At 49.1% G+C, this 12,837-nt stretch overlaps 1 pseudogene; it reads left to right on the plus strand.

Moving 5' to 3' along the window:
* The window catches only part of LOC118580290, a 110,885-nt pseudogene that overhangs the window by 65,259 nt on the left and 32,789 nt on the right, over positions 1 to 12,837 (plus strand).

Consider the following 12,837-nt stretch of genomic DNA (forward strand, 5'->3'; position numbering starts at 1 on the left):
TTAAAACCGAATGGGCTGGGCACTATTCAGCAGGTGTGGGGCCGCACAGGTGGCATGAGCCAGGTGGGCACGGGAGGAAGTGCAGGCTGCTTCCTAGGATGAGTCTCTCCGGAGAGTGTAGCCCAGGTGCAAGGCAGCCTTTGAGATTATCTTAAAATAGAGCAAAGGGGTTCTTCCTGAGCAGGGGGCCAAGCTGATGGCTTTTCCTTCTCTGCTGTTCCATCACACCCCCACCCCACCCCAGTCCCCATGCCGGCCTTATTTTGTAGACACACCATCTCCTTCACGGCCAAGGTGGACAAGCTCTTTTTCCAGAAATATGTTACACAAACGACAAGAGCGTAGTACACACCAGGAGAGTGTTTGAGAAATAGGAAAAGGAGAGAGAAATAAACAATAAGTAGGTAAGTAAGTAAATATATATGTATATATATTATGCTCTGAGCTATGTGGGAAAGTGATGCCTCAGCTGCCCTCAGACTCTGGGCTCCCGCATGGGTTCCACAGGGGAAGGCTACCATCCTACCTTGTCCAAGCTGAAATTCATATCAGGTGTTTCCCCCATGTGGACTTCCCTCCCTTTAAGGAAGAAAGATTTTAAATCTTGTTTGAATGTTGTGCTGTGGAAATTCCCCTCCGTGTAACTTCTCACCTTGCACAATCTGAGAGGGTGTGTTTGGAAGACTGAGACTCAGAGCATAGAGTGGAACCTCAGGATCCTTGAGTGCCCAGCTCATTCTTTGGGCTTCTTTTCCGGTCTCCTTGGGAGGACTTTCAGATTGCTTTAGCTATAGGAAGGTTATATAGGAAGCCATATATACATATGAAGCTATAGGAGGCTGGGGGAAAAGGCTGTAGCCCTGGTACTGCTGCAGAGTTTGGGGCCATCCTCCACTTGAATCCACAAGCACCATTTCCTTCATTCAGCCCCTTCTACATCTGATCTCTGGAGGTCTCTCAGGGAGTTTGCTTGTTTATAATAATCCTAGGCCCTTGAGCATGCGTGGCAAGTCTTTTGGAGCTATATCCTCAGCCCCTAAAGTTGGCTCAGAGGTGGTAGGTGTCTTAGGAGGCTTGTGTCCTGCTGGGCTGCTGGGCAAGGGCCAGTACCACTAAGTTCAAGTGAGACTAAGCCCAGATCCTCTGCCCTAGGACAAGTGGAAAGAGGTTAGCAAGTGTTTCCACTTCAGAACAAAATGACAGTGTCTTCGGTGTCTTGCATACTCAGATGGAGTTGGGTAAATCAAGGCATGGTGTTAATAGCCCTCCAGGCAAGTTGCCAAATAAAAGTCCTTCAAATCCCAGGGAGACTTGGATAGACTAACAACACTGTCCCATTCTACAATCTAGAAAACAGGTTCAGTCAGAGAATCTGAGGAAACTACTCAGTCTCACAGCTAGTAGGAGCTCATACCAGGATTTGAACCTATGTCCATCCGCTTGGAAATATCATGTGTTTTACATGGCATAAAGAGTGGAGTTTGAAGTGGATCATGAAGTTGTCCACTGATCCCTCCTCTCAGACTTTATAAATGGAGTCACCAGTGTGGTGAGTCAGGTGAAACCAGTCCCTTTCTTGTCTGACCAAGACATCATGATTCTGTCTATGAAAACCTGGGGACTACCAGCAAAATTCCCCTTGAAAGCAGATGCATAGAGTCCCTGGACTGGTAGAATGTAAAAGCGACAGCTAGTTCCCAGAACTAAATATAGGAACATGTGGTCTTGGATGGTCTCAGAACTTGGCCCAACAGCCAATGGTCATGTCCCAGAAACCTGGCATGGAATAATAAGTGGCCAACCCAGAGGTCTGGTTACTATGGGGCAGCTTGGCCAAAGACTGTCCCAGAGGAAGTGGTCTTCCCCATGTCATAATGATACGGTGATGCTACTAGGTCCTCTCTCTTGAGAAGTGTGAATATAAGATGTCTGGTAAGGACTCTTCAACATCGGGCTATACGTCCTGAGTTACTAATCTACATAGGGCCTAGGGGCCACTCAGCACAGTCGTTGATTTCCTACAAGAAGTCATTATAAATCCTACTGTGATCTAGGCTTCTGAGTCTCTATCCTTGAAGGAACACACTTTGCTTTCATGTTCCCAAGCTCCGAGAGGCAGCAGGGGATGTTCACACATTGCCATCGGGCCCCTGACACTGCTGCCATATGCCTTTTGCCTCCTAGCTCCTTCCTATCTTCCCTTGCTAAAGCAAAAGAGGAGAAGGAACTAAGGATGTCTACAAGGGGGAGATCATGACTGACATGGAGTGAAAGGTGAGTCAGATAGGGAGAGGGTAGGTAAAACAGGACTTGGTGATATTGCTGGAATTGAGGATCTAGAGAGGAAGATTAGAAAGAGAGAAGGTGGAGTTTGATCAATGGCGGGAAATTGAGACTATTCTGGGGTAAAAAGTCTACTGTAGGGCTGATCATGGGAATAGATAGCTAGGAAAGCCAGAGGACAAGGGCATTGGAAAGAGCTGTCCAAGCAGCCATGCTTACTGTATTTGAAAACCTTAGAGAATGAAGAGTACCTACGGTAAGGACCAGAGCACACAAGTGAGCAAGGAACTGGAATTAGAGAGGAAAAAACAGAGTGTGCACCTGCCAGACAAGAAGGTAGAAAGACAGACATGGTCACATGTCGGCAAGAACACGAGCTCTTTCTTGATTTGAGGGTAGATGGAAAGGAAAGCCCTGCACCTGCCTGCTGTGAGTTTTTCACCAAATACCTGACAAAAAGTAGCGCAAAGGAGGAAGGGGTTATTTTGGCTTGCAGTTCAAAGGAGCACACTCCCTCCTGGTGGGGAAAGCATAGAGGTGGGGGTGGCTTGGTCCACAGCTTCAACCAGGAAGCAGAGGAAGGGTAGGGAATACCAGTGTTCAGATGGCTTTCTCTTTGTTTCCTTTATTTAAAAGGAGATCAGTGCTGGTCCCCAGTCCACAGGATGCTGCTGCCCACATTCAGTTAACACTTTGGTTAGGAGGGCCTAGCTCACCGTTTGTGCCTCTCCAGCATTCCCAGTTTGTTGAAGAACCTGTATTACCCTTTCCCTCAATGTGGTTTGACACCCTTGACCAAGAGTGGCCAAGTGCTGCTTATTTCTTGGTCCTTCACACCACCCCACTGGGATCCTTGTCTGTCTGTGTTCCAACGCCATGCTGCTTTGTTCTAATGGCCTTGTTCTTTCTGTGGAAGACTACTTTGTTTATATGGAGTCTTTTCTGTTTCTGTGTGAACTTTAGGATTGTTTTCACTATTCCTGCAAATAATGTCATTGGAATTTTGATGGGCATTGTTTTGCATCTGTGGTTTGCTTTTGGTAACATGGCCATTTCAATACTCTTAATGCTATCGATGAAGGAGCATAAGTGACCTTTCCACCTTCTATTGTTTCCTTCAATATCTTCTTTTAACATTTTCAGTTTTAGGCATGGGGATCTTTGACTTCCTTTGTTAAGTTTATTCCTAGATAGTTTTTCAAAAGTTCTTTTGAAGGGTTAGAGGGATGTTTAAATGTCAACTGACTGCTCTTCCAGAGGGCCTGCGTTTTATTTCTGGCACCCATAGTGGCACCTATGACCTAGCAACTCTAGTAATAACACCTGTCACTCTAGTACCAGGGGACCTGATGATCTCTCCTGGTCTCCTTGAGCACTGTATGAACATGGTGCATAGACATGCATGTAGGCAAAACAGCCACATTCATAGAAAGTGGAATTTTTCTTCCCCCTTTTTCCTTTCTCTTTATTTCTTTTCTTTTTGTTTTAGTTTTGAGACAAAGTCTCACTGTGTAGACCAGGTTGGCCTCAAACTCACAGAGATCCACCTGCCTCTATCTCTCTACTGCTGGGATTAAAGGTGTGCACCACCACACCTGGTCACACCTGATTTTTGGTTGACATATATTTCTCATGTGTGATGCTATGTGTGGAACCCAGGGCTTCAAGTCTACTAGGCAAGTATGCACCCACTGAGCCATCTCTCCTTAGTGCATGGTCTCCCTCTCTCTCTCACTCTGTGTGTGTGTGTGTGTGTGTGTGTGTGTGTGTGTATGTGTGTGTGTTCTGTTTCCATGTTTTTGACTTGAAGGGTGCTAACTCATTATAGAACTGACATAATATGCACTCAGATATTATTTAGTCATTATATATGTCTTGGATCAATCTTCCAAACAGAAGAATTGGTTCTTATTTAATCAGTAGAGCTAGCATAGTAAGAACAGTGAGTGTTAATTAGCTAGCTGGAAGCCATCTTTTCCAAAAGGGAATGTCTCCTTCAGGAACTCCTGTTTGTGGCTTCTGTGAGGCAGTTAAGGAAAAGAAAGAGCAGAGGTGTCCCTTCAAGGCAGGGTTCGGAGCCCAGGCTTCAGAGGGGTTCTGAGCTGGGCTGGGAAGGGTAATGCTCTGGCAGGAGCAGGCAAGCCCTGGCTCATTGGGGGAGGAAGGTGTGGGCGGAAGTGGGCTGGTGTTTCAATTTCAGTTTTCACTCTCAGTCATCTCAAGATGAAACCCAGGCAACAGCCAGATCGGCCCGCAACAGGATTTCTCAGCCATAGCCCAGGCCTCCAGGAGGAGCATCAGGGTGGGTTGGACAGCTGAGCACTGGACAGGAGGATCTGCATGTCAACAGAACCATTCCAAACGGGCATGGTGGATCTACTTTGACAGCAAACCTGGATGGCCTTGGGCCTGCCTCCAAGACCCTCTGCTCTGCATATGCCAGTCTGAAAAGGGTCTTGGACACTGGCTGACTGCACTGTGTACCAGGCTGGTACTGGGTCTTTGGAGGTGAGTGAGGCCCAGCTTGGTCCTGAAGAAGTGAGGAGATGGGGGAGGAAAAGACATCCTGTGGGATGAGAATGAGCAGGAATTCTGTGCCCAGCACTTGACCCACAAAATTCTCATGGGATTCACCATGGTCCAAAGGCAAGGTTGCCAGCTGGTTGATCTGTGGGCTGACTCACACAGATCCAGCGGTCCAGTGTCTCCAGGGCTTGGTGGGCATCTTATTTGGAGCTACTGTCCTCAGTCCCTCCCGTGTTCTTAGAAGCTAAGATATTCGACATTCCAAGTGGGAAACTGATCTTGGTAGCCTTTTTATTTTTAAAGAAAAAAAAAAAAGAATATAATTGAAATTTGAACTCAGAAAGAACAAAATTGCTCTGGTTTGACCAAGGAAGAAGTTGTAGAAACCTGATTCAAACCCAGGGCCAGGGTGGTCAGTGTGGCCCTTTGCCTGGGAAAATCCTGGTTTATGCCTGCTGTCTACATAATTAATGGCTGACCCTTTCACTCTAGAGAATCTTGGCTGGGATAATAAATTATATGGCTTCCTATTCAGAGTCCCTAGCCATAGCTCTGACCCACTCTATTGCCCTTCACGGAGGTCAGTGAGGTGCTGATGGGCACAGACACGCGGATGGGAGGGTCGGGGAGAAGCCCAGATAGGACCTTTATCGAAGTCTCCCTTCGGCCTTTAGGACAGTGCTGTTGACCGCTGGTGGCCCAAGAAGGAGACAATAATGGCAGCAGTTACAGCACCACTGAATGCCTGACACAGGCTTCCCGATGTATCCAAGCACTTGCCACAGCCCACCCAGATAAACCCCTACCCTAAGGCAGCCACCAGAGGCCTCAGGAGGAACAGGAAGATCTCTCATGCCTGGGAAACTTGAGGTTGTCAAACAACACACAAGGGCCCCAGGAATCCAGCCAGCAAGCCAGGCTGGTCAGGTCACACAGCATTATCAACATAGTAGCAGCATTTGAGACTCAAAATGTCTCTGAATGATCTTGGAAAAGCCAACACCAGGATGCCCAGCCTAATCTTCATTGGCAAGGAACTTGCCTGTCTCCTCTGAGGACCTGTAGGAACAGAAAGGCCTGTATGTCTTGACTGGTTTAGATACAGCCTACCTGGAAGCAGGAGGCTGGAAGAGATGGCCTTGGAGGTCCCTGGGAGCCTGAGGAATCTGATCATTGCAACCACATGTCAGGAGCTGGAGACAGCCTCATTTCCTCTTTCTCCTAGGGGCCCTTTCTCTTGTGTGTTTAGAAGGTCATGACCTTTGCCTCGGCCTCCCAAGCTTCTCTCTGGGAGTCACTCCTTCCCACCCACCAGCAATGCCTTTCTTATCCTGGGCTAAGTGGAAGGAGGTGTGGGTGGGTGCAGTATAGGGGCTGTGGGTGGGTACAATATAGGGGCTGTGGGTGGGTACAGTATAGGGGCTGTGGGTGGGTGCAGTATAGGGGCTGTGGGTGGGTACAATATAGGGGCTGTGGGTGGGTACAGTATAGGGGCTGTGGGTGGGTACAGTATAGGGACTGTGGGTGGGTACAGTATAGGGACTGTGGGTGGGTACAGTATAGGGACTGTGGGTGGGTACAGTATAGGGACTGTGGGTGGGTACAGTATAGGGGCTGTGGGTGGGTACAGTATAGGGGCTGTGGGTGGGTACAGTATAGGGACTGTGGGTGGGTACAGTATAGGGACTGTGGGTGGGTACAGTATAGGGACTGTGGGTGGGTACAGTATAGGGACTGTGGGTGGGTACAGTATAGGGACTGTGGGTGGGTACAGTATAGGGACTGTGGGTGGGTACAGTATAGGGACTGTGGGTGGGTACAGTATAGGGGCTGTGGGTGGGTACAGTATAGGGACTGTGGGTGGGTACAGTATAGGGCTGTGGGTGGGTACAGTATAGAGGCTGTGGGTGGGAACAGTATAGGGACTGTGGGTGGGTACAGTATGAGGCTCCTTTCTCTATATTGTGCATCCTCAACACAAATCTGGGCACTCCGAGCCAAGCTCGGATTGTTTGCCGAGTGTTTTTCTGAACAAGGAACAGAGAACTGTTCCTAAACTAGAGTCCAGATCCTTTCTAAAGCCCACCCCATGCAAATGTGCCTCCCAGTAAGCCTATGAGTGGAGGATGCAATCATAGGCACTGCCACCACCGGGGGCATGCCAATGTTTCTCCTTAGCAGAAAACTGGACAAGGCTGTCCCTTGAAGACAGTCATCCAGACATACACTTCTTATGCAGAGTAATCAGAATCTTGAAGCCAGGGATTGCCTAGGGCCCAGACAACCAAGGTTCCTCGAGTCTGCTGGAGCAATCCCATAGTTCACTGGGTGGAAAGACAGCTCTAGTTAGGAGAGGATAAAGGGGGTGAAGGGAGATATTGGGGAGTGTGAGGGAAGAAGAAAGCATAGATGTGCCAAGGACAGGGGGAGAGAAAAGGGGGGATGGCAGTGTGGGGGTGCCAACCTAGGAGGTTCTGGGTAGAGCTCCTTGTTGGTCCCGTAGTAGACTGAAGCGTGGAGCCAGGAGAGGGTGGGGAGGAAGGGAATGTAAAAAGTATGTTCACTTAAAAACAAACAAACAAACAAACAAACAAGAAAACCTGCTAAATCTGGACCAGTGTCCTGCATGGTAAGCACAGCTCCTGCCCCTGGGCTGCATCCCCAGCTCACCAGCGGCATTCTTGATTCTTGAATAGTACCTCAACTTTTCCGCAGCCTAGCTTGTTGAGAGAGTCCCCCCAGGAAAGGGATGGTTGGACAAATCCTAAAAGAGTGCTAAAATAACCCACAAGGGCCTGGGGAGACGACTCGATGAGTACAAAAATGATAAAGACCTGAGTTCGAATCCCCAGAACCCGTGTAAAGCTGGACATGGTGGTGCACATTTATAATTTCTATTCCCACCAGGAGATGAGAGGTGGATATTGGCGAGGGCCTTGAAGCCTGTAGTTCAGCTTGCCCCGTGTACGTGGGACACAACAAAGAGAGTCTAATTCAACATGGAAGACAAGGACAGACAGCTGAGGTTATTTTCTGACATGCAGCTGTATACACACACACACACACACACACACACCACAGACATACAGACAAGGATGAATAGACTTAAGAAATAACCCACAGGGCTGTGCATGCAGTTCAGCTCACACAGTCCACATCATCATCATATCAATCATCATCATCATCATCATCATCATCATTAATCATTATCATTATTAACGTGAATGTATAAAATTTTGTGGTACTGGAAGTGGAAACAGCCTCTTGTATGTTGAGCAAACACTGCTCTGATGATCTACATGCCAGCTCTTACCCACGGTTGAATATGCTCTGTACACAGCACCCAGTATAACTAGGGTGAATGAGATGCAGGGTTAGGCAGTCCTTGGAGACATGTTGAGTGTGTTCAATAGGCATACATGAGTGTGTGTGAGAGTGTGTGTGCGTGTGCATGTGTGAGTGTGTGTGCGCACACGCGTGTGTGAGTGTGTGTGCATGTGTGAGTGTGTGCATGCGTGTGCATGTGCGAATATGTGTGTGTGTGTGTGTGTGTGTGTGTGTGTGTGTGTGTGTGTGTATGTGAAGGACTGAGAGTTCTGACATTCTTTCTAGAAAGAAAGAAAAATTCATTTTTTAAAGATTTATTTTTATTATTTTAAATTATGTGTGTGTGTAATGCAAGTACAGAAGCTGGTAGAATCTGGAGGAATCAATGGAGGCCAGAGGTGCTGATTTCCCTGGAACTGGAGTAATAGGAAGTTGTGAGCTGCTGATGTGGGTGCTGGGAAGTGAACTCGGGTCCTCTGCAAGGCTTGAGTACCCCTAGCTGCTGAGCCATCTTTCCAGTCCAGTGGCAATTTGTTCTGGTGTCATCTGGGAGGTCTAAAGAGCTGGAAGATCCTTGGCAAGTCACCATGAGATGGTGCTTAGACCATCTCAGGCCAAAACATTCCTATCAGGCCATCCCTGGGGTGGAGGGAGGGATTGGCTCCACTAGCAAACTATGAACTGGACTTATCAAGACGCCTCTGTCCTCATCCTCTACACAGCCACCCTCTGTCACTCAGCACCCAATCTGTGCTTGCCCGCAACAGTCTCAGCAGCAAACTCCTTGCTCCGCTGTTGGAAAACTTGAGACTTTATTTTTCAAAATATGCTCCCCAGTATACTTTGTTCCTGGAGTTTACATCACTCCTGGGAATGGAGAAAAAAATCCCCAGAAGAAATAACACTGGATTCAACCAAGTCGCCCTTCCTCCCGTTTTTTGAGAATTTTCCTACTTTGGGTGCTTTGTGTTCCCTTTTGGTTTTGGCTGCAGGACTACTCAGAACCTTTAATACGTACTTTTCCGAGACTTGGTGAAGAAGGATGTAGGAAGCTGTATGCTTGCTTGCCCTGGTGGGTCTTCTTATTTTTCTATTACCTCGGGTTATTTTGCTCTCATGTTGGAGTAGGAAAAGGCTAGGGTGTGAGTGAGCACGGACCTCCAGTACCCTCTTGGGAGGTCTGGATCTCCAGACAGCCATCCCACCTGCTCCCCAAAGCTCTTTGAAAACCCTTCAACTGGATTAAGGATTTGATTAACTCGCCTTTGTCCTCTGGGGTTTGACCTGGGGTGAATGGCTCCATTTCTTTTTGGTGCTTCCATTTTCTCCTCATTGAACTGGGATAATGGGCCCCGATTCATTCCTGTCTTCAGGGGCTCTCTGACCTCAAGCATCTCAGGGCTGTGTTATAAGCACCCATTTCCTGAATGGCAGGGCTGGCTGGAAAGCGCTGTGGGCAGTGCCCTCCATGGGCACAGGCTCTAGATTCCCTCAGCTTCTTGCGGAGATAGAAACACCACAGAGTCCCAAGTCAGGGGATGTAGCTCCTTCTCTCTCTCTCTCTCTCTCTCTCTCTCTCTCTCTCTCTCTCTCTCTCCCTCTCTGCCATTTTCTGGTGGCCTGACCAGTCACTGAAGCTCATGGAGCAATTTCCTTTTTATTTAAAACAATAGGGTTAACAGGCCGAAGGAAAGTAGCTTTAAAAGACGTTTTCATGGACTCTCAATTTTCTGCATTGACCCCCCCCCAACACACACACACACACACACACACACACACACACACACACACACTGACTGAGCTCAACATGGAGAGAGGACACAAGTCCCAGGCTTGGCTTTCCATCTTGTGGCATCAGTGTGAGTTTAAGAGGGTCCTGAAAGCATACCTACACTGTGTAAGACAGACTCAGCATTCTGAATACTGACACGGACCATTTGAAATGTTGGGGAAAAAAAAGTGGGGGAGCATTTTATGAGCTAACAAACTCATATATCATGCAGAGCAAGCTCGAGGGACTGCCCCTTTGGATTCTCAATGGAGGGCTTGGAAACACTCATTTTCGCACTAGATAAACTGGGATGGTGGGGGAGGGGTGCACTAGGGGGTGAATGGAGGTGAAGGAAACTAGATGCAGCCCACAGACAGACCCTCAACACAGCGTTGGGCAGGAAGCAGGAATGCTGTTAAGCGAGGGTCCAGCCGGTGGCTGTCGCCGTTCCAGCAGCAGGACCACCTTGAGAAGGCCCCCATCCATCATGGACAATAGTTGGCTTTCTTTCCTCCTCCTTCATATCCATAGCACAAAAATGCGCTCTGCTAATGGGAACCTGGTGCGGGGTCCTCAGATGGTTTTGGCAGTGAGCAGCGGGGGACTGTGCCGGTGTGTGAGAAAGAAAAGAGAGAGGGATGGAGGAGAGGGGGAGGGAAAAAGACGTGGAGAGCCTGATCCACCCATCTCCTGTCCAGGGACCCTTATTAAAGAGAGCTGAAGTCCTGGCCTATGTGTGGTCCAGTGGCTGCTGAAGTCACCCAGGTCCCTTGCTCTCCCCTGGTCCTCACCGATTCTAGGATGCTGGTGTGCCTAGCTGATTTTTCAGTTGTTTCTTTGTTGGAGAGAGAAAATGACAGACTGTTAGTCTCTTCAGCTACCCTGGGCTTGTGCAAGCAAGTTGCCAACTTCAGGGCTGCTAGCTTAGAGCAATCAGGCATTTTTCCTGTTGTGAAGGAGAGCTGTCCATCAAAGGTCCCCATCCTTCGACTCTGGTGGCCAGTTTAGACTGCCAGGCTGACTGAAGAGACAGCAGGTAGCGCTCGTGTGTATCTGGATAAAAACCAAGTGTGGGGGTATGTGGTGAGCTCAGGCCCGGGGCTCAAGACATCTGTCAGGAACCTGTTGTTTGACCTTAGGACAATCACTGCACGTCTCTTGGCTGGCCAAAGACAAATCTGGAGGCCTCCATCTCTGACCTGGGTGGGAATTTCATCCTTAGCTTCATGAAGGGCTGAAGAGCAGAGCCACCGCGTCTTAGCTTTTTCTATTTTGTCTTTGTTGTTTGTTTTAGTACACTCACAACCTCACTCTTTCCCAGGCCTTTCTTGGCTCCTTCTCCCTCTTTCTGGTCAGGAGTGAGGGCTGAAGAATATGTGAGGGCAGGAGATGGGGGAGGATGCAAGGAGGTTGGGGGTTGGGAGGGGAGGGGAAGGAGGGCTGTAGGCTTGAGCCCTCTTAAGCCATTCCCACCCCTTCCTCCATCCTCAAAGGTAGACCTGAATTGCTGCTTCTTACACCGGGTACCGTATTTGCTGGCATAGGGGAAACTACTGGAGCAGCAGAGGTGTGTTGTTAAACAATGAGCCTCAGGGGAAGCGTCAGGGAGGCCCCTGCTCCCTCTTCTCGTTAATGACACACTAGCCTTCCGTTCCGGCCAGCTGGGGGTCCTGAGGTGGCTAGGCAATCATGCATGTGGGGTGGGAGGGACATGGGACTTTCTCTGTCACAAGGACTCCAGCGTGGCTTGGAGAGTGCGCATCTTATATGGCAGCATATACGGTAACGGGGGCCTTCCAGAGGCCCTGCTATCGGCTTTATTTTCCCTTTAAGAGAAAGTTTGGGTTCTCCAGGGAACTGCAAATCAGCCACACTCCCTCCAGCAGGCTTCCCTTCCCCTTCCCCTTCCCCACCCTCCACCCGCAGCGGCCTTGGGGGTAAGTTAGGTTGACCCGGGTCACGTTCTGCCAGAGTCCCCCAAGGAGTTGGGCGAGCGGGTTGCTGAGCCGTGCAGACCACTTGGGGGTGTGAGAGATTAAATGAGGGAGGGGGTGGAGGGTGGAGGGGTGGACAGGACTTGGAATGGCGTGGTGGAGAGAGAGGGAGAAACCTGGCCCAGGGTCTCCCTTTGAGAAGGACAGTCGGAGGGAAATGGAGTACCAGTCCTTAAGGTAAGAAGGGAGAAGCAGACAAGGAGGACCAGACCGGGTGTGGGTGTCCCCTCCTGCTCAGGCTTCCGGGGTCCTGCACAGCATTCCCCTGTTTTTCTCTTGCTTTGCTGTTACTTTTTAATGCACGTCTATGCAGTTGCATGCATGGGGGTGGGGGTGCCCATGTTCATGAGCAAGCCAGAGGACAGCCTTAGGTATCATCTTCAGGAACGGATGTTCTCCTCCTTTCAGACAGGGTCACTCACTGTCTAGAGACTGAAGGATCCTCCTGTCTATGCCTCCCCTGTGTCTGGATTACAGATAGACACTCCGCCTGGCATTTTTACATGAGATCTGGGAATTGAACTCAAGTCCTCACACTTGCAAGACAAACAAACACCTTACTATGATTGAAATGCCCTGTAGCCCATCTCCTGCTTTTGAGCTGTGGGTCTAACTTACCTGCCTTCCACCTCTGCCTCCTGGTATGGGCAAGGTTCTTTTCCCCTTAAAGACTTCCAGTGCTGGCAACTTGTGATATTTGTGTTCTAATATCACAAATCTTATCTGGGGACCAGAGAACAGAACAGCCACTAGATTAGACATAGAGGCCAGACAGCTGTGGCACTCGTGCATTATACACCTTTCTGCTCCCTGCCATCACTTCCTGGGATTAAAGGCATGTGTCCTTCCCAAGCAAAGACATGAGATCTTAAGTGCTGGGTGTATGCCACCACCCCTGGCTCTGTTCCCAGTGTGGCCTTGAACTCAGAGAGGTCC

This window comes from Onychomys torridus, chromosome 3 (genome assembly GCF_903995425.1).
Source record: "Onychomys torridus chromosome 3, mOncTor1.1, whole genome shotgun sequence".
Classification (NCBI taxonomy): Eukaryota; Metazoa; Chordata; class Mammalia; order Rodentia; family Cricetidae; genus Onychomys; species Onychomys torridus.